At 35.6% G+C, this 22,448-nt stretch overlaps 1 protein-coding gene across 2 annotated transcripts in view; it reads right to left on the reverse strand.

The window, feature by feature from the left end:
- The window catches only part of LOC117604412 (uncharacterized), a 201,701-nt gene that overhangs the window by 132,543 nt on the left and 46,710 nt on the right, over positions 1-22,448 (reverse strand). For both annotated transcript variants that reach the window (XM_034324430.2, XM_076689248.1), the window contains one exon: positions 5,853-5,883. The gene's annotated coding sequence lies outside the window, so the exon portion shown is untranslated. The remainder of the gene's footprint in view (positions 1-5,852; positions 5,884-22,448) is intronic.

A 22,448-nucleotide genomic window follows, 5' to 3' on the forward strand; every position in this document is an offset into this window, starting at 1 on the left:
CAATATTTAAAATTAAAAAAAAAAGAGATTTTAATAGAAAAGATTGAAAAATTTCTAATAGAGACCTATCGATTTGGTGAAATTTCTTTTTTCGATTATTCTTTTCAACTTTCGTTGGCAAGCTGATTCGTCAGCGGGCGTTTTAGAGCGGAAAAGAGGGTGACCGAGGAAAGCAAAGAAGAAACGTGGTGAAACGAACGGGGCCGCCTAACAGCTTGAAGGGAGGACATTTAAAAGCAAGAACGAGGCAGCATCTGCAATTCTCACGTGTCGGGAAAGTTGTCGGCCAACCAGTTGCGCACATTCTCACTGCACTTCATCCCGATGCTTGCCACTACCGCTGCTGGGTCAAGGTAAAACTTTACGAAAGGAAACTTAGAGGAGTCTTTGAAAAGGTGCAGGCCAAGTTTGTCATGGAAGTTGCGCAGAAACATTCGCAGCTTTTCTTAAGATCTACCCGTACCACCCCGCAGGGAGAATAAGCGGAAATCTTTTCTCCTTTTGGCTAAACGAGAAATTTCTCGCGGTTATTTTACGGATACAATGAAATCCACTCTTTTCCAACACACATACACACTTTCCTCGAATTACATTCGCTTCCACCTTGAATCATTTACACTTTCAAACAAGATGAATTTTAATGATATTTTCCAGATCCTTTGATCTCCCACCCCTATTGTTACCGAAGAATTCAGTCATTTTCTATGGAAAATGACGACTTTGAAGTATTTATATTTCTGGTAGACTTGAATCGAATTGTTATTATACATTTTTTAATGAAATGTTGTAGATTTTAAAATCGATGGATGCGATAATAAATTAAAATAAATTACAAAATGTTAAAATGAAAAGTGAATTATCAGAGTGTAAAAGACATAAATTATAGAATGACCAGATAACGTGAAAACGTCGATCATTGATACGAGTATAATCCAAACAAATCCTTGGACGTTCAAGCAATTCTAGGTGGAATTTAAAAAGCGATTCATCAAAGTTCAAGCTTCACAGGAATGGTCAATCAACTTTCGCTCGCTCTGCAGAGGAGAAAGAGGAGTTTTCGAACGAGATGACACACGAGGTATCCGTTTTTTCGTCCACCGACAACGTCCCGCTGGCTGAATAATGGCCAGGAAAATTCATTGAAGACGAGCCGTTGCAATTAGTTTTTTTATCGCACGCAAGAGAATGCGGCGGGTTACCAATCCGTCGGACGAGAATTTAATTTTGTTACGCATCGAAAAGAATGCCGCTCATCCCGATCCCCCATCGGCTACTACCTACGGGAGAAAATCAAACGGTGGTCACCGTTTGAAAATAGAATTTGAAAATTAAGCGATGCTGTCCAACGATCGTCGTTTCTTCCTACATTTTTCACTGATTCCACCTCCAGAAATGTTTTTACAGAGAATTTTTCCGTGATATTCGTTCTCTTATCGAAACGTTTTCCTGCTGGAACTTTCACGACAAAATAGAAAAATATTCTAGGTACGATCGAGTGTGCTTGAATTTTTCGAAACTGGCACACTGAATTTTCCAGTTACATATCAAAGTTTTGAGGAAGTGGTTTATCAACTTTCTAAGTTTTCAAACTTCAGGCTGAGTTCTAGTGCTTATGGCATATTAATTTATAGTTTAAAGTTTAAAAAATAAATGACTACGTAAATATTTTATGATTTATTCATCAGACAAACTAAATAGTAATCTACAAACTGGTTGATGTACTGTCTGTTTCAACAAGGAATCAACCATTTTGTATTGAAAATATTAATGGGATCTTTATGCCATTATTTTCAACAATTCTTAAGCTTTAAATTGATATATTATAAGTACCATTTTGCAAAACTTTTATGTCATGATATCTCGTCAAACTTTCTGTCTTCCAAATCACAGTAATTCGAAATGCAACAATTTACTTGAATTTGTATTTCAAATTTTGAGGCTTTGAATATTAAAACTATGAGTTACTTATATTCAACAGGAGAAAAAAAATAGAATTCTCTTATACGAAATTGATTTTGTAGGTATCACCGAACCAATCGTTCGGCCAGAAGTTTTTCGATAACCGATACACTTCTGAGCGCTTTTTAACGAGACCATTCCGAGACTTCTTCCATGAACATGGTGTAAAAGTTTCGTTCGAACGTGCACGTGTTTCTTCCTACTCTCATTCGTTAACGTTTGACTCGTTAACGGTTCGCTGGCGAACCGCTCGACCCGTGAATGACTTCGAACCCCGTTAAATTGAATTCCACGAGTCATTTCACCTTCTTTTTTTCTATTCTCTTTTAATGAATCTCCCCGATTTCGCGAGTCAATATTTTTTTTTAACACATCGTTTAACGGAAAAGGAAAGAAAGGTAAAGTACCCCTAAAAAAAGGGGTTGAAATTGTTAAAAAAAGTCTAAAAAAAATTACAAAACACACTAAATATTAATTGGGCATGAAATGAAAAATAAAATAAAATTGTAAGCAAGTATCAAAAGGTTAACGATACTTTTATAGGTTTCATTTGTCAGAGGAGATATTATTACAGAGAACAATCAAACTGTTGCTTAAGCAATGAATTACCGATCGTCTGTCTGGTTTCATCCATCGAACGGATTAATCATTTGTCTGTTCATAGCGGAATCGCGACAAGAATAAATCAATTGCGACGCTTGTTCTCGTTAACAACCCGTCTCTCTTCGAAATGACTCGTTTTAAATTCCAAACAAAAGCAATGGACCGATCGTTGCAACTTTATTCCCGCTAATAGCGACAGACCTTCGACAAGTTCAATTTCAAAGTTCCATCTCTTCAGCGTTCGAGTACCCGAGGAAAGATCAAACCCTCTGTGTAGCGACTAATCGAAGCTGGCGAATAATAAACGGCATCTTTCGCGATCTCCTTCAGTAAGCATGTCTTAAATCAACATCATCAAACGCCTAGCAGATCGATATAATTGCTCTGGCTACGATTTTAATGGTCCACTCGAAGCTTCAACATTGTAACCCTCTCGACCAGGCATTCCTTAATCCATCTCTTTCTATTCTGACGAAGGATCGTTACAAGTCTCGACTGAATTTTTCTTTTTCTCAAGAGAATATACAAAATGACTGGAACACGTGGAACAAGGGTTCTGGCTCATAAAAATTGAGAATACAATTTGTAAGCGGCTCGAGGATGAATATTAAGTCGATTCGATGAAACACGCACCCTTCTTGATATTAGAATAATGACGGCTCCTCTGAGGTTGATTGTTATCGTGGGAATCATTTTAACTGTTTCTATTAATATTCGTTGACATTAGACAGAATGGAGGAAATTTATGCTGAGAATTGTTGATGACTTTTCTTTTCATACATTTTTTTGATTATTAATACTTTGCTACACTTTTGTGTGGAATCTGTATTTTTATAATTAAACCTTCGTTGATTAATTTTTGCATTGAACAATAAAACATATTTTTCTGTTTTAGAAATTTCGATATTATGTAAAATAAAATTTATAATTACGAATATTGTAAATAAAGAAGAATATGTAATCTGTGTGCAACATAATAAAGCGAAGAGCTTGTAATTTAATTATAAGAATTAAAGTAAGAAAGCTTGAGAATAAATCAGTAAATTCAATGATTATAGGTGGTACAATCAGAGCTCCATCGTGTCGAACATCTCGGATCTAGTTTTATTGAAACAGAGTTTGACCTATCGACAATCTGACACATTTTCTGACCCGAACGTCCTGACACGGTTACGACACGTTTTATGATTTTTTCGGATAGCCGGACGAAAACGACCCTCGATCTTTCTCGTTTTACTGGTGTCTGTTTTTCGAGTTATAGTCGACCAGAATCGTGATGCTACATGATACTTCAATGTCCAGAAATTGGAACGATCCATGAAAAGCTTTCGTGTAATTCAAGGAAAATAAAAGTAGGTAATCTTTTCACTCATCCGTGAATGAAATTTTCCTTTCAAGTTTAAGAAAAATTTCTTTAGATCTGATGGAAAATATAATTTCAAATAAACAGACCTTCTTACGTCCTCTTTGAAAATTTTTTCTAAACAACTTTCTATTTTCCAATTCTATTAGAATTGTAAAATATAAAATTATAATTATTAAAATTGACTTCAATTCTATTAGAATTATAAAATACAAAATTGTAATATTTAATAATGACAATGTTACACTTCAAAATAGGATATGATTAAATTCTTAGAACCCCAAAAACTATTAATGAAATTATGAAAGGAAATTTTGTCATTAGTAATTAACGATATTCTATCACAAAAAATTTTCATCCAATTTTTAGACCAACTGATTAGAAACGAAGGTGGAATTTCAAGTAACCAATGAAGACAAACGGAGCCGGAAGAAAACAGTAGGTTCAGGATGAATTTCACCGGACATTACGGTAACCGAACGGCAACTTTTTACAGGATAATGACTTTCCGGTAAATTAGAATCGATAAGCCGCATCGGTATACCATTTCTAGATTCCGCTAACGATCTTTTTGCCAACATCGAAGAGATCCCAAACAGCCGTGACAAAAAGCCGGATGGAGGTCACCTAGTCAAACGTCCCGCTTTTTATTCGTTTGCTTGTACAAAAATCGTGGTTGCATTCCGTCGACAACGAGAGTCGCTCGCGATTAATGTGGCAAACTCTCTCTCTCTCTCCTAGCGTTGTAAAAAGGAACGTTAATATTCGTTAAGCACGCACGATTGTTTTCAACGTCCCGCTTTTGTCGAAATTTCCCGGCTAACGACGACCCATGAACGGTGTTTGTGTGAAAATAAAAAAAATAAAATAAAAGAGAGAGAGAAAGAAAAAAAGAGTACCGTAAAAATTCTTACCCTGCACGACCGTCAAGCGGCAAATTGGGTTATACAAATATTTCCGGAAGCTCGGTAATCCGTAAAACTGAACCCCTTTTTTTTCATCTATCCGGCCCCGAAAAACGTTTCAAGCCGCACGATATTTATTTCGACGTATTTTTATTGGATCAATATCTTTGTCGACTTTTTACTATGCCCTTTGTTGCATTGAAAAATAATTCAATCACGTAGGATGATGATAGAAATCATTAGAGATTTGAAAATTGTGAACATGTGTGAAATTTTGAAGATTTTTATCCCGCTCAAGGTATTGATAGTCACAAAATAAATAAAAAAAATCTGATTGAGTAGATATTAGAAAATTTGGAAAATTTTCTTCTTTAACATTAGAAGAGTCAAGTCTATAAAAATGATAGATTTTAAATTATCTATGTTAAATTGTTATTTTTTAATTAGAAGTAGATAGCTGTCCAAAATTTATTCTTTTAATTTTAATCTAATTTCAAATTTTAATTAATGAAAATAAAATAAGAAAATTTTAACCCTTCACTTTTCTAGCTTCCTCTTTAAAAATGTAGTATTTAAGTATCGTATCAACACCTTGCATTCATATTTGAATAATCAAGAAATAAATTATTCGAGTGTCGTCGAACTCGAGCAGAGGGTAGAATTTTGTACGAGGATAGACGCGAGTAAAATTTTGAACGTTCTTCAAGAATTTCACGGCGAGAAATTCGTAACCGAGACGATGAAAGACGGGCAGACGACAGAAATGATGCAAACCAGAGACAGAACTAAATAAAACGGAACAAACACGAGGCTACTCGGTGTAAATATATAATGATAGCATCGGACATCAGATGACGTTCATTAGCTTCTTTATGACGCACTTTGCGGCAATGAACCAATCGTAAAAGCGTCCTATTAGCAACTCTCTAAGCTCCTCTGATTTATAATCTGTTTCCCTCTTACACTTTACACGTAAACGTACTATAATATTCAATTTAATTAGAAATTCTGAATAAACTTACTCGTTACGAAGACTGATCGTTGCAATGGTATCTGAAACAGACAAATATATTCTAATTATAAAAATTTATAAAAATTATTCATTATCTAATGAAAACGTAAAAAGTTTATATAATATAATTTATGAGCTACTCATTTACCAAAATAACTCCATGAAATAGTTAAGAATCAATCAAGATTCTAAAAAAATCAAAAAGTCTAAATAATCAATTCTCCCTATAAATAACTCACATAATAAATGCGATAAAATAAAATTATTGGAAGAAAACAAAATGGGATAATATCTATTTGAACCATCGTATATAACAAGTCCAAAATGTCTAATATTTATCGTATTGAACCCTACTGCTTTCCTCGTGATCACTTTATAACAGTTAAAATAAACGACAGCAATTTTGCACAAATGTTTGCCCATAATTCTCTGGATGCACTTCGATGCAATTTACTTGCAACATTACTCTATAGAAACTCAAGTGTACAGACATAAGAGAGACAACCCTGTAAAGTTTCCACTTTACACTGTCTATGTTTTTTCCTCGAGTGGCCATACTCTGCTGTCCTACGTTCCAATGCACTTCGTGTTCGGATGCTTTTACGCGTGTCTATACGAAAAAGGAGCATCCTATATCTGTCCCGTTTCGTCAATGCGTATAAATTGTCGATAAATTGCAGTAGCTGAAATACGATGCACTCTAGCCGATGTTCGAACACGGAACATTCGGGCCATTGGCTTTTTCATGAGCCTACATAAGCAATAACGCAGGGCAGGCCACTTGCTGCGTGAATTTTACATTCGGAAAATACATCCAGAAAGGTAACATTTCATGGTTAAACGGTAACAAATGTAATGGAGAAAATACCTCGCAATAAGGACGTTTTAAGTCGATTTTTCTTACATTTGATGAAAAGAAAGGATGTAAGCTTTCATTGGTTTTTATGCCAATTTATATACACAATACTTTTCTTCATTTTTAATTATTACTTAAGAGAAATTGATTGGGTATTCAAGAAAAATTATTTATTTTATGAAAAGCATGCAATGATTCTATTTGCAAATGGTTAATAATATTAATTCAGAATTTATGTAATTAATTTTCATAAACTTTAAGCTTTAAATTAATACCTTCTGGATTTTGCACCACTTTTATGTAACTTAATCATATCAACTCTTCCATGTTCAAAAATCTTCTACTTAATATACAAAAATTTAATAAATATTAATCAGATATTTTCGAAAATCTGTAACTTGATCTATGAAAGGGTGAACAAAGTCATAACTGTAAGCATAAAAGAATAGCTGACAGTCAAACGTCAAACGTGAAGTTTAGTTGGAAAAATCGAAAGGGTGGTGATCGCTCGCGGTTAAGATAGCTTCTATTGTTCGCGCATCCTCTTCTTTTTTTTTCCCCTCCCAACCCCGTCGTTCCGTCACTTGCATTTCAGTTACACGCACACAGCCGCAAGATTTCAAGCGAACTGCAGGACAGAGCAATTCAATGGTTGGAAATCAATTTGGTGCCTAGCAATTTGCTTTTCACCGCAGCGATCGCGTCAGGATAATAGCGACGATTCGGTGATTGTTGTACGATAAGACAAACAACAGGTCGAAAAACGCGTCATGCCTGGCTTTCTTTTGAATATTTTATCACATCACTCGTCGCTTTGTTCCGTTCGTTGCTTGTACAAGCAATTCGCCACACCTTTTTAATTATTCCTACCCCATTCCTCGACCCTCTCTCTCTCTTCATGTGTGTTTTGCAATAAAATCAGAAAGCAAACGTTGAAATTAAACGAAACATTCTGGAGTTAAACAACAGTGTACGTTGCTAGGAAAATGAAGACATTCGTCGAAATGTAGATATAATACAAAGTTAAGGTTAATCCAACATGAAATCATGAATCAAATATATAATATAAAACTTTATTCGAATCCTGCTCACTGGTGAATTTGTATGCACCCTTCAATGCTGCAAATCCTATAATACGAAACTCGGTTTCTCCTCAAAATCTTGTTCCAGAGAAAAAGAAGCTATGCCTTTTTGTTCTCTGAAGATCCACTTCAGGCACTCGAGAAGGGTCAAAGTGCACCGACATCGTGACACCAATGTAAGCGGTTGGAATATCTGACAGAAATCCTTGTATGTACATATGTCTAAGTACTTTTAGAAGATAAAAAAATATTTCTGATTCCCCCTCCCCTCCTTTTTGTTTCTTTACAATTAATCGACTCGATTCTGGTTTCAACAATGCAGTTGAATGCAGCTGATACCAGGATAGTGCATTATCGTGTAGCAAGTTGTGCTTTTGTCCGACCAGAGATTTGGTTACAAGTACAATCGATCAGAGAGTGAGCCCATCTAATTACCGTAGATTCGTAGCGCAGTGTTAATGACGTGGCACAATGATATTCGATTCAGAATGCACCGAGGGTATGAATTGCAACGATCATGTTTGCGGAGAATCATATCAGCGTATCTGACGTTCATCGTAAATGATACATTATAACGAACATATTCTAGTTTTCTACCATTACAGTACGAATCGAAATTATTGTCACGCAGTTACAATGTTGAACCGTAACAATATTACGAACGATAAATTTCATTGGGTTCCGAAAGGGGAACACAGCTGGTGCAAGTTATTCGGTAACGTTAGATTCTCTTTGAAAACAGAACTATTGAAAATTAGAAATAGTTGAAGGTGTTCATTTTTCTACCTTTCTAGTCTTCTATTTTATTATTTCTTTGCTTTTCTATTTCTACATTTTTCTAGTTTTCTAATTCTCTATTTTTCTATAATTTTAGATTTTCATAAGTGCAACGATGCACCTAAAAAATGCATCCATTGAAAAGCTAATGAATCGATAGGTATACCAATACTATTCAAATGCTAATTTTTTTAAACCCTGCTAGAATTATTTCTCACACCAAATTGTCAATAAAAATTACTGTATCGCACAAAAGCTTAATTAACGCCTTGTAACATTTATTCTGGGAAATTCCTCCATCTCTGGCAGATCGCAAGGATATAATGCAGTGCAGGTACACGTATTCACAGACAGATTCGTTAGTAGACCCGGTAATCATTAGCACGTCTGAAATTTCAGTTTAAATGAGATGATGTTATACGATGAGTGATTAAAGACTCAATGATTTAGTTAGCTATTCGATACACCCTAGTTTCTCTTCCTTTTCCCCTGTTTCTCGTACATTCGCTCTTTCTTCTTGCAACAAATTTCCTTTTCTCAAGAAAATATGAAATACACAGAGAGGGAGACAGCTCGTTGAAAAGGTAGAATCTATGCGGCCAGAAATTTCTAGAGCCACGATATATTTATACGCAGGAATTAATTCACCGCATGGGGAGGGAATTAACTTTCTATGGCGTGCTGCCAGCCACGGACTCTGTTGATCCAACGGAATTTAACTACCATTGAGTGTAATTGAAGTGGCCCCGACTCAGTCACCATTCTCTCTATGCTTTTTATTTTCTCAAAAAAAAAAAAATAATAATAATTTATTGTTCGATAACATTTTCACTATCGCTTTCCTGATTTTTGCAACTGTTGAATTAAATGCATTCACATCAAAAACTACATCCATTATTGCATCCAAAAGTGCAGGATGCAACTGCACTTTTCTGACGCACCGACAGAAAATAATAAAATACACGATGGTCGATATAAAAGAAATATTTAAAGCCGTAGAAACATAAGCAGCGAAAACGTTCGGTATGATTATTCCAAAGGGAAGAAGCTGGTAACTACAGTGGTTTGTTGGAAAGCTGTGCAGGTGGTGGATAGATGGGTGACGGGTGAAGGAACGAACCAGCAGCTTCAGAACATGGGGGTGGCTCTTTGGCTGCCGTCAGTGCCTACTTTGAAATTACAAAGCGTTTATGCCCTTATTAATGCGAGTCCTAGCAGATACGCTCGGAGATTGAGGAGGTTGAGTTATGATTCAGACCTGCTCGTTCCTTGGCCGCTTTTGAGCCGGCGCCGCCATAATGCCCCGTGATTAATCCCTTGGGGCACGGGCTGGCAGTACCAACAGTGCATCTCACCACCTTCGGTGTTCCCTTCTTCTGTAAAACCCCTCTTTCTCTTCGTGTTACCGAGCCAAACCCTCTCTCTTCTCTCGCTTCCCTTCGCCTATCCTGTGACGCGCACCTTTGTGGTAACACCCTCGACGCAGATCAGTATTTCACCGAGTGTCCGGAATTTTAATACGTGCTTTTACGAGAAGATGTCATCCTTGTTCGTCGTTGGTTATGTTAGAAATTTTCTCCTTCTGTAGTATAGTGCCCCCCGGGAGATTCGTAATTACCTATTGTACATGTGTGAATTTACCCATACACTCGAGTACACATATAGAATGGAACCAGGTGTGTACTTCTTTCTTTGATTTTCATTCCCCTTTGTTTGTTCGTTACGTGGCTTTTGCACTTTTGCTGTCACGTTTTAGGAAGCTTGATTTCTTTGATGTTGACTGGAACCGACAGCTGATCGAGGAGAGGATGAATTTGAAGCCTTTCTTTGTACCTTTTCTTACTTCCCGCTACTGCTAGCTGCTCTTGATGCTTTTATGGCCTTCCATTGTGTTGATAGCGCGGTTAGCGATGGTTCCTTGCTTTCACGATCCTTTGGAAAATTGCTGCGCTCTTGTAGCGATACTGTTTCATTAATTCTTCCCTTTGTTAAATCAATCCAAGTCGATTTTTTGCAATTGTCGAACGATAAACAGTAGGAGAATTAGGATAACTACTTCTGGTATCAACAGCTTCGAATTATCAACCGTGTTAATTTTACGGCGTTGAAATAGTTTTGAATAAAATTAAAGTGAAATTTATGCGTCCATGATTTTCCATCCCCCTACAATTTATCTCTTCACCATTCCACGCCTGTTGCTTAACTACGGCACCGTTTGCTCTCGAATAATACGGTTATCAAATTAATCGAATTTTCCGTTTTAATTAGGTCGGAAAAACTTCAATTTTCCGGATCGGTCAAGTTAAACATCTCGGCTGATACGACCGAACACGAACGTTGCAGGCACCATCGCTTGCTAATTAAGCGCAAAGTTGAAACTCTAACCCATAGTACACCGTAATCAGATTATTAATTTGGTCGTGAATGCAATATTACACGGCTGCAAGGAAACTGATAAGACAACGCTTTTGTTAACCTAATCCCTCCGTCCTGCCGTTCAGAAATAAACGAAAAACCGTGCCCTGCGTTACTGTGAATAATTTGTTTGCGTTCAACCTAACGAGTTTAAAGATGTAGTCTTTTCGATCGAAATTAATTATCATTGTTACACTAACAGCCAAATGATTTGCTAACAAGATAGAAAATGGGATAATTGTCTACGGTTTTTAACGAATGGAGCTGATTTGCATAATAACACAGATGAAGTGTAATTAATTACCAGGATGAGATATTTTAAAATTTTCAACAAATTTTTGCTTAATAAAAAAATTTTCAAAGTGTTTCAAACAGGATATAAAATGGAATAAATGAAGTGCTTTCGACAGACTATACTTACGATTATGTCAATATATGAGGAAACTACTGGAATTCTAATGACAAAACTCATATTGCATAGTGGTTTGTACACAAGACGAGAGGGAGTTTGGTAATTTAACTGAAACGGAGAATCTCGCTTCATCCAGTCCCTCATATCCCAAAAAGCCATTGACACCGCTATTATCGCAGCGATGAGACGATATTCGATAGAATTTCATTTTGCGAACATTGCAATCGAAATTCCATCGCTACGATGTTTTCTTTTCAATAACGAAATATTTATTATCGAATCGCGCACAATTAACAGACTGCTCTTTTCATTATTGCGAATATAGCAAATAAATTCTGAAACGTGATAAATCTTATGTGATTTCATGACAGAAAAGTATTGCAAAATACCACTTATGATACATCAAATTAAAGCTGAAACATCGCTTAAAATAATTATATAAAAGCACCTTTCATTAATATTTTAAATACAAAATAATTGACTGTCAAAGTAACAGACGATGGATAATCAAAATATTAAGAAAGATATCAGAGAACGGTAGAATATAATAATGAATTGATGATAAATATTAGAACGCTAATTAACAGGCATATTGATTGTCTCAATGACGACGGTCAGTCAGATCTGCTCAGCCGGAAGTGAAATCGGGTTTCGGATATCAGAGATGATCGTGTAAAGACTTGTAAACCAACCTGGATCTGACAGAAACTCACGAGCACGTGTGCAAATGGCTTCAGATAAACGCAACACACAGTGTCTGAAGTGCGAAGAGGCGCTTGCGCGATCTGCCTTTAGGCTTAACCAAGGCTCAGATGCGGAGAGGGTGGTTTCTTCTTATCAGGCGAGAAATATATTGGCTTCCGGTTCGCGTTACGTACGATCTGAAACCTCATATAACAGTCGTGTTCGCGTAATTAAGCCACAGGAGATTTACATACGATCCGACAGATACAGAGCGTGCAAATGCCGCGAAGAAGAAACGCTCCGCGAGTCGAACCGTTTATCCGCTTCTGCTTCTGTCAGACTACAATCGCATATTCATCGTCGAAACCTCATCAATTGATTATCTTGGGAAAACTAAAATCTGTACGCTGCAATGAGCTGTCGAGAATATTAAATTAAAGCAATAAAAATGAAGAGTAATTATGCAAAATAATTCAATCATTTTGAAATCCTCTCCAAGCTTTATTATATTAATAAAAATTCAGGTGGTTGAAAATAAAAATGTAATTAACACTCATTTCTCGACGAAAGAGTAAACAGATTTTCACGTATATTCGAAGCTTTAAAAATATCAATTTAAACAAGAAAATTCGATAACGATTCTAAATGCAACATCAAATGGCAGAGATCGTTCGCGATACACAGTTCCATCCCATATACACAACTCTATTAAATCAATGATAAGCTGGAATCAACCGCGGCCACGTTAATTGGGCATGCCTTTGGGATCAATCTGAATGTGTAAACGATTAGGATGATTCACAAAATAGGATCGAGCCCGTCGATGCACTTAAGTTTGAATAAAATTTCGAAAGAGAACATCTGCCGCGTCCATTAGCTCATGATATCAGGTAATCATTAGCGGTCCTATGTGGAGAATTTACTGCCTCGTTAGTGCGATCCACTGTACATACATATGTGCGCATATGCCACTAACCCATATATACGGTGTCCAGTAATAATTGATACAATCAAGGATAATTGTACGTAAAATAAAAAATAAATGAAAAATTCATCGTAAAATTATAAGCTACGTTCTAAGGAATAATGAATTAACAATTTTTGTTTAAATAAAGGAATATCTGAACCTTAGGAATATGTGCAAAATTAGGCACTTAAATTTTTAAAGAAGATATTTACATATTGGAAAAATTATATTTAAAATTTTGACAGTAAAAAAGAGGCTAAAATTAAATTTTTAATTATTGCATATCTCAGTGCACCACTGTTCAAGGATTAATATTAAAATAATTAACTTTGGAGTATACCTATTTTCAGACTGAAAATAATGATAGAAAAATGTTCCTCTCGAATCCAGTTATCAAATTTTATTTTTAATTGCACCATTTATCAAGGAATACCTTTCGTATAACTAGGGCCATTTATGAATGCGATCGTCGCACTGCACCATTTCTAAGAGAGCAATAAACTTCCTTAATTTACACTTGTCGATACCGTTAAACTGGTAAACGGTATAGAGAATAGGTACAAGCGAAAAAATCGACCACTTTCCAATTATTCTTAACCAGCGGCATCCGGTAAATATTCCAGCCACTTGATTATCCGCTGTTTCGACGAATCGATGCGCGAACGCGAATGTTCGTAAAAATTTTATAAATTCGCTGGATTAAATGTCCGCCGAAAATATAAATCAAAAACACGTACATACATTTCCAACGAATATTCTATGAGATAGAGAAAAAAAGAAGATTTAGTCGTCGCGGACAGAAAAATCGTAGCATTTTTTTGCGCGAGTTCATTAGCTCCGCGAATACGAGCGCTCTTTACCAGCTTCTAAAAAACAGATTTTTGACACAGGAAACTAAGGTTTTTTATCAGCTACCAAATACACATACCTTGTGTTATTTTAAAATGTAAACCAAAATATTGCTACATTTTCCTATAGAAAAAATTGCAACGCATTACCGTGAAACGAACCGAAGGAAATTGAAAATAAGAGAAAAGGAGATTAGGATTTTTAATAGGAAGCACCTATGTTCAGAGAAACTCGTGTTATCGTGCGATTTGAAAGAGAAAGACGAGAATCATGGCAGAATAGTATGTTCAAGCAGGAATTTTTACCGGCATGGAAGTTCTAATTTTACGCAAGAAAAAACAAATAGCAACACGCTCGCCCCTATGCGTAGTTTGTTATTCTGTTTCTCGCAATGTTGCGTCACGAAAATGCAAATATTGTTATACCATGAAGTTTAAACACTACCATCCCAAATAGACAGAGCACTCGTTGAGGGCTAGCCTGGTTGGAAGAAGATAAATGTAAGCTTCGCGTGTATAACCCAGGTCACTATGTTACAACGCCATCTCAAAAAAGAAAAGATTGATCCGAATGATAAATTACTGATAACACTTTACACCTTCTAATTAAGATTGACTGATTAATTAGAATGTATCATTTTAACAATCCAAATGAATGCGAATAAGCAAAATCATGTTTCAAATATATGCAAGTTAATTTATTCACTTTTTGTAATTAAAAAAAATTGTAAACTCTGCAATCAATATTTATTTTGTAAATTTGAAACAGATTGCTAAAATCAAAACTAACGTTTTTGCATTTTCGCCTCTTTTTATCAGAGCATGTTACAAACATTTTTTTATTTATTATTTTTGACCCTGTTATTTCGTGAATTCATCGAAAACGAACAAAAATATTTCTGCAAACAATAAACATTCAACTAGTGAATATTTTCACTTTTATGCATCGTGTTTTTCAATACAGGCATTGAATTGCATTTTTCATTCTGTTTCAAGATGCAATTAGCGAATGCACTCGTTGCAAGGATAATGAAATCTTAAAGGAAAAATTATAAACAGTTCCTTCGTATTTCTCGTTGAAATTATACAGAAAAATCTGTAATTCCTTTTTGAACGGTACACGAAAATTGTACGGAAATTACGTTTCCTTGTGGAACAGTTTGCCAAGCCTCAAAAGATAATCGAGCAAGTTAAACTCTTGCGAATTCAAGCTGAAGGCGATGTAACCAAAGTTGGCCGTATAGAGCCTAGTGACTCTAATCGAATTGCCACCCTGCTGAACTTGTACGAGAACTACGCAACTTTCGACCTACGTTTCCCATTTGAAAATCCAAATTCTATATTACCCTTTTCAATTTTTTAAATTTGGCGCGTCTATTCTGCGATTAGAATTTTAATTGCCTTGACTTTTTTGAAAATTAGAATTTTAATTACCTCGACCTGTTTGGAAATTAAATTTTCTGCAATTTATTTTATAGAAGAGTAAGAGTTTTTCTATTTAAATTTTTCAGAATTTATTTCGGAATTGAATAAAAAATTTCTCGCACTACAAAAATAATTTTTCCAAGAATTATTTTGTGCTATTGATTGTAACTCTATACATTTTTAATAAATGTTAAAAATAGGCGTTCAGAGAAAGATATTAGACGAATATTTTATCGTCAAACTATTCTTAAAATGGTTCATATCGTTTTACATTAAATACAACGTTCCTAAATGGTTTTCTGCGGGAACCGTCGGTTGAAATACACGTTCGTCCATCTTCACGCCCAAACTATCCGCTTAATAATCTAAGAGCTTGACCCCTCTGATAATCTCCTTCCTATACTGGGCGAGGTCAGATCTTAATCTAATAAATGTACCACGATACTGTGCCTGCCACTTCTCGTAATTATCGAGTGCGACGTAATTCCACACCCATTGCCGAATACACAATTTCCACGAAAATATATTTTCCTTTTGATGAAGCTTATTACAAGAGTACACCATTCTTGCCACGGAATAAATAAAAAAAAAAATTTCATGAATTTTTCTTTCCTGATTTCTTATCATTTATTACTATTTTAGTATTAAAAATTTAAATAATTAAATTATGAAAATTTTCATCATATATATAAAGCAATAATAAATTAATTGCTTAATTAAATAAAGCAATAAAGCAACATAAAACAATCTTAATGCAATAACTCATAAATTCTATCATCAAAAGAAAAGAGGAAAGAACGTTTAATCATCCTGGATGCATCCTTACGCTGTCGAGGTTCAATTATCCTCGTGTTACACAGGGAAACTTGAAAGTTTAAATTAATGCGCGTGCATTAACGCAAAACTGCACGGCTCAATTTCACGATTCCATTAACAGGCAGAAGCATGCGAATATGCTTCCTTCCATCTTCCAATTAAATCGTTCACACGGACGAAAATCCAGTTCTAAATGGAGGGAACCGAAGAAAGTGGCGAAGGGCCGGAAGTATCGTGGCCAGGGTAAAAGTAATAAAGATAATAGAACAATATAACTGGTGAGATCGTTTGGTGGCTTAAAAGCGTCGATTTTTCGCAAATAAAAAAGGAAAGGAAAAAAAAAGAAACGAAGCCGAGTCTTTATAAAACTATCCTCCTAACGATTAAGCTCGATTCGACCGATAATTTCCTCTCGAATCCGCGTGAGTTGCGCGTCCAAAGGCGAACCGCAAAGCAACCACACGGTCCGGTCATTATATTTCTCGCAATTATCCGTCGGATGGTACTCGGTCGACTCGTTGCAAACAGGGGAGGGAAAAAGGCAGAGGAGAGAAGAGGAAAAATGAAAGAGGAAAAACGAAAAGCACGAGCAACGGTCGCTTCATCAGTTCGTTAAAAAGTTGCGGTCGGTGTTTGGCGGTGATTTCTCGTGTACCGTCGCTTTTCCAGCCTGGCCCTCCTCATTCCGTGGCAATAACAACCGGTGTCTCCGGCCATTTAAACCGTAGAAAATGAACAAATGACCCCACGGGACGATAACTGGATCCACGATCGTCGCTGTTTCCGTTAATTTTTACACCGCTCTTTATTTCCACACGCGAATGGCTTATTTTGGAACACTCAGAATATTGTCAGAGCATTTTCAGACACCCTGTGAAGATTTTATTTTCCTTTTCCTATCATTTGATGACAAAATGAATTTAATATTGTCCGATAAGGAATATTCAATTTTCGGTTATTAAATCTTCAGCTTTAAATTGGTATAATATAAATAATATTCAATGCAATAATTTTATGTCATCAAATAATGATAAATCTATGATTTGAATTGCAACAACTAAATGGTGTCAATTTCCGTCTTCAAAGTGAATTGCAAACACAAAATAGACAGTTGTTAGTCCCATTTCCGAGTGAAATATTAATTCATTGAACAAGCAACCCTAAGCCGGCTCAAACAAACCCACCCCTGTTATTTCTCTTCCATTAGATATGCAGCAGACTCGGTGTTTACCTCTGCCGATAAGATTGTTTACAGTGGCAGGAAAAAAATCTGGCCGTCTGTCAGATCGAATCAAAATTCGTGAATTGTTAATGCTGGTTCAATAGAAATTTCGTTCATAATTAATGCACCAAAGATTAAATTAATAAAGAGTCGAGTAATCAAAAAAATATAGTCACCTTTTTAATTAAATAAGAATTACTTGAATCTCAAAATAAAATAACGAATAATTTAAAAATCTAATTTAATTAAGATACAGACAGAAATTAGGAATTCATTTGAACCGAATTAAAAATAATTGGTTTCATTTTTAATCTGACTGCCATAAATTTTATATTAGAGCATCCAACAAACTGTAACTATTCACAGAAAAATGGAAATAACGTTTAAAAAACGACCTTTCGTTGGGTGGTGATGACTTCCGATTATCACGAATCGTTGTGGAAAAATACATTTTTGTGTGTTTCATTCCCTGGAGGGACAATGGCGCGGATGGTGGTGAAACAGATAGGAAAGACCGTGCATAGAAACAACCCTGTGTCGATTCGGTAAAACCGCATCGAATGGACCATGCAAAAATGCTACGTGCGTATGTGTGGGTGCATATTGTTGATGCGAAAAATGAGAATCCGGTAGGAAAACGACGCTATTCCAGCAGGTGAAAAGCGATCGGCGAATAACGGTAACCGGATACGGTGGATTTTGTACAAATAATCGAATCGTTTAGGTGTTCACCGAGCAAAATTGAACTGGAATATTTGTCGCCTGAGTAAACGTGTTTCTAAACAATTTTTATATTTAAAAAAATACACCTAGTTTTTCATTCTGTGAATTTTTTTTTTTAGAATTATTAGAAAAAAAATAGGCAATCCCATCTTTACGTTAATCTTAACAAAATAGTAATGATATAATAAATTAGTAAAAAAATAATATTTAATAAAATTATTAACGTAGTAATTTTTTGATAGAGGAAATAAATGAAATAAATAATGATAAGCAATCTATGTGTCTAACAACAATAATTAAACGAGAAATACATCGTTAATTTAGAAAATGAATTAGATAATATTCACGAACGCTTCCTAATACAGAAAATCTGTTCTTTGAAGCACGATGCAACTATACGATTACAAAATAATTCCATAGGCGACGCACTAACCGATACATGATACAAATTGGAAAAGCGAAACTCTTCGTCTAGGTACCTGTAATCACGTTGATGCCGGTGTTGAATTTACTTCAAAACACACGGGTGAATCGTTAATAATCGGGAGTTTCGCTGTATAATTTGCGTAAACTTTACACGCCTATCAAAGCTACTTTATTTACTTAATGTCCAACTTTATTCCATCAATTTAAAGCAAGTTTGTATAAGTCCTGTTAAATTTGCATGTTTCTGGTCGATGTCAGGAACGTTACTTCCGCTGAAACATCAATCACCACACCCGTGGTCTTTGTGTACACAACGGTGGTAGCCGGTAGTAGGTAGCTAATAAATTGGAAATATCGAATAGTTGGTGAGAGCAACACGATGTCGCCGCACGAAATCGATTAACTTTCCTACAAAGTTGCACGTACACGTCAATAATTCGTTAATGCAATTTACAAACGTACAACTTGCCCAACTTTGTTTACACTCAACAGCCAAACTACAGCTGATTTCCTACCGATCATACTAGACCACGTAATTTAATTGATTCCTCTATTATGGCAAATTGATTTCAACAATTAATTACCTAACCGATTCGTTCCAACTTTGTTACATATTTACCTAACTATTTAACAGAAATCAATTAATTGGCTGAATGCATCGGAAATCATCCAGCGATCGGTACTACAAAAATAGAATAGGATAATTGATAGAGAAGTATTAAAGAAAATGTTGGATAATTATTGATAAGAACCTTCGCACTTTGTTACATTGGAGCTATTAAAAATCTCATTAGATAGTAATTTTACTTTTTCAAATTTTATATATTATTTCTAATAATCTTGCTATGAAAATTCAAACATTCTCTCAACAAAATTATTTGTAATTGGATAAATAAAAATTTTAAGTTAGTACAATATAATGATTCTACATAATTTGTTTTAAATAATCGAAAAGTATCGATCGAAATTCAGAATGTTATTTTTATCTAACAGGACTCTACCGAAAAGCATCGATGGATTACAGGTACCAATCCTGAATGTCTGATGGTCATCATTCAAGAGAAAGAAGGCCAATCATTGTAAAGAATAGTGAACGTCTCTCACGATAATATATGTCCTCATATCAGCCCAAAAGCCACGATGCATTCTGCGACTATCATTCAGAAGTTTTCAATCACTCGACGTGCAATTCGAATGTCTGATCCATCGAATTTTTACACGCTTCCTGGGATAACATTGATGGGTGGTTTTTGACCCCGGGTGAACAGTGATACTTGAATTCAAGAATTTTAAGTCACGAATGCTCTATGAAATACAAATATTTAAAGAGGAAATATATGAAGGCTGCAAATCTAATTATTTAACCAAATATTATTTCCATGTAATGCTATAGTTATCAATTCCCAATTAAAAATGAATAACTTTGCAATTCCTGAAATATCTCAAATATAGTTTTGTCGAGACTGAATCCATAAATACCATAAATCTCACGTCCGTCACACTGTTAAGTTCCCCGAAATGTCAAAAATTTCGCAAAAATAAACCGCGTTATCCCGGTACACGATCTATCAAATAGACACAGCTATCTGTTCACACATCAAATCATAAATCTCGTCAAAATAAAACCGGCCATGAATTGATAAAACGCGTCGATTGACGTGATTCAAATTAAATAATCGTTTCCCATCAGATAGAGTAAGAGGGGGGTTAATCGAACGTGGTGGATGCGTATAATCGAAGCAAGTGCGAAGATCGTCATACGCACCTCGTGGCCCAGTGGAAGGACGTGACCGGATTGCAGGGTGAACCGATTTGAAAGAATTGCGAGTCTATCCACGTAACATAAAATATAGTAAATCGGGCAGAGAGTAATGCCTGGCTCGTAAATAACATGACATATGTTCGTAGAAGGCACGGCTGGCATGCACGCGGTAAATCTCCCTCCCGAACGATCGATATAATGGCGTTGCCGATTGCAACGTTACGCGCGTGCACCGATCGATCGAACACGGGGGGAGGCCCGGTTTAGAGTGTGGCCGCGATACTTCAAAAACTTCCATGGACTTGAAAGCTGCCAAGGGCCCGACCTGCACCGATCAACGTCAAGTTTCCAGGACGTTTCGCGGCAAAACACGGCTTCCGCTACCCTTCGGCCACCCCCGCTCCCGTTTCCGGCGGTTACTTACGAACAAGAGAAACCAACGTGGCTCCTGTTCAAATTTCCACCTTCGCTTTTCGAACTTCCGGAATTTCCATATTTCACCGACTATGGTTAATGTGACGAGGATTCAAACCATATTTTGGAGGGGATTCAGAGAGGAGAGCCAGGTACCCTAGCTTTACCAGAAATATCTAATTATTTTCAAATAAAAATTCTAATTTGAAAATTTAAGCTTTCAATTTGCAATTTCATATTATTAATAACATAGTAATTGCAGGGGTGATTATAATGAAAATATTGAGTATTAGTTAATTTTATAATTTAAATTTTAAATTTGCAATCTTATTTTATTAATAAAATGGTAATGATAAGAATTCCTATTAACTTTGTCATTCATTTATGCTACAAATCTAACAATTTCTACCATTCTCTTTTGAAAGGTAATTAAGAGTTTCATTAAAAAATATTTCCAATACATTAGACATTGATGAGAATATTGTGTATGCAAATTATGCAAATCTAAGCTCTATAATGTACCCGCAGCTATTATTATCCAGCCAACAGATTAACTTCGGAGCTTCCTGCCTTTGTTCGTGTCTGATCAACGTCGTAAACAAGTTTCCTGCAAGTCTGGCGACGCGATGAATCAACTCATCCATTGAGAGATCAAAGCTAAGCTCGCGAGGAAAGTTAACGTCCATTGATTAACTTGATCAACGAACACGTACCGACTACTGATCCTCTCTAATGATCAATTGTTCGCGACTTATTAAAGTGGAATACAATCAAACACGATAGAAAAATTGTTTAAGAATATTCCTCACATCTTATATCTTAATATTAGATCTCAAATTATAAACATTTGTATTCAAGTTCCTATTTATTTATTTTAACACCTAAGAAATTTCACTGATTGCTCGATTTCCATCGATGAAGTTCGTATCAAAATTATCCGACTATCCTTTGCCGAGGAGTTCATTAAATAAAAAAATTTATTAATACAGTTACGAGAAGTTTTAACGAGCTAAGACACACGAGCGCTTCGTTAAGCGCGAAAAGAAGTCCGATAGTTTCGATTTATCTAAAGATGAATTCGCAGAAAACTCGGTAATTTTAATAAAACTCTCGCATCAAAGAGCGTTAAGATCAACGAATCGTTTATTCAATCTTCAGGAATCTTCAGTCTGAACTAATCAATCGTTTGTACGTCTACTGTAGAGTGGTAATAATATTTCAAACGAAACGTGGAACACAATAAACCACTTTAAAAGTAGAAACAGAACTCTTTATCAATCAATCTTATTTCACTTACACGACGTGAATTCTGATCAAAAAATTCTTTCTTTTACATTTTTAATTTACTTTTATGTTAGTCCTCTTCGATATTAAATATTCAATTTTTAATTCTTTAAATTTTATGTACGTATCTATAACCATCCTCGTTTCCCAAAGAGCCATAATTCACTCTGTATACCAGGTACTATCTAACTCATAAATCCTGTCTTTTTTTTTTTTTTTTTTTTTCAAACATCCTGTACATCGATCGAAGAAAGGAAACAAAAATGTTTCAATGTCTGGCTTTATCAGAATCGAGGCATCTCGGCGTGCTTAACGCGAGACTAAAAGAGGTTGATTCAACCTCGGTTTCCAATCTAAAATCCCTCGATGCGCGCCTATTCGTTCGGTTTTCCATACACGTCCGATCGACGATTAATAATCTTCCCCTTTTAATCGTTCCTTTGCTCTTTCGTGTACACGTGTATACGTGCAACAACCACCACCAAGTAATCCC

This window comes from Osmia lignaria, chromosome 7 (assembly GCF_051020975.1).
Source record: "Osmia lignaria lignaria isolate PbOS001 chromosome 7, iyOsmLign1, whole genome shotgun sequence".
Classification (NCBI taxonomy): Eukaryota; Metazoa; Arthropoda; class Insecta; order Hymenoptera; family Megachilidae; genus Osmia; species Osmia lignaria.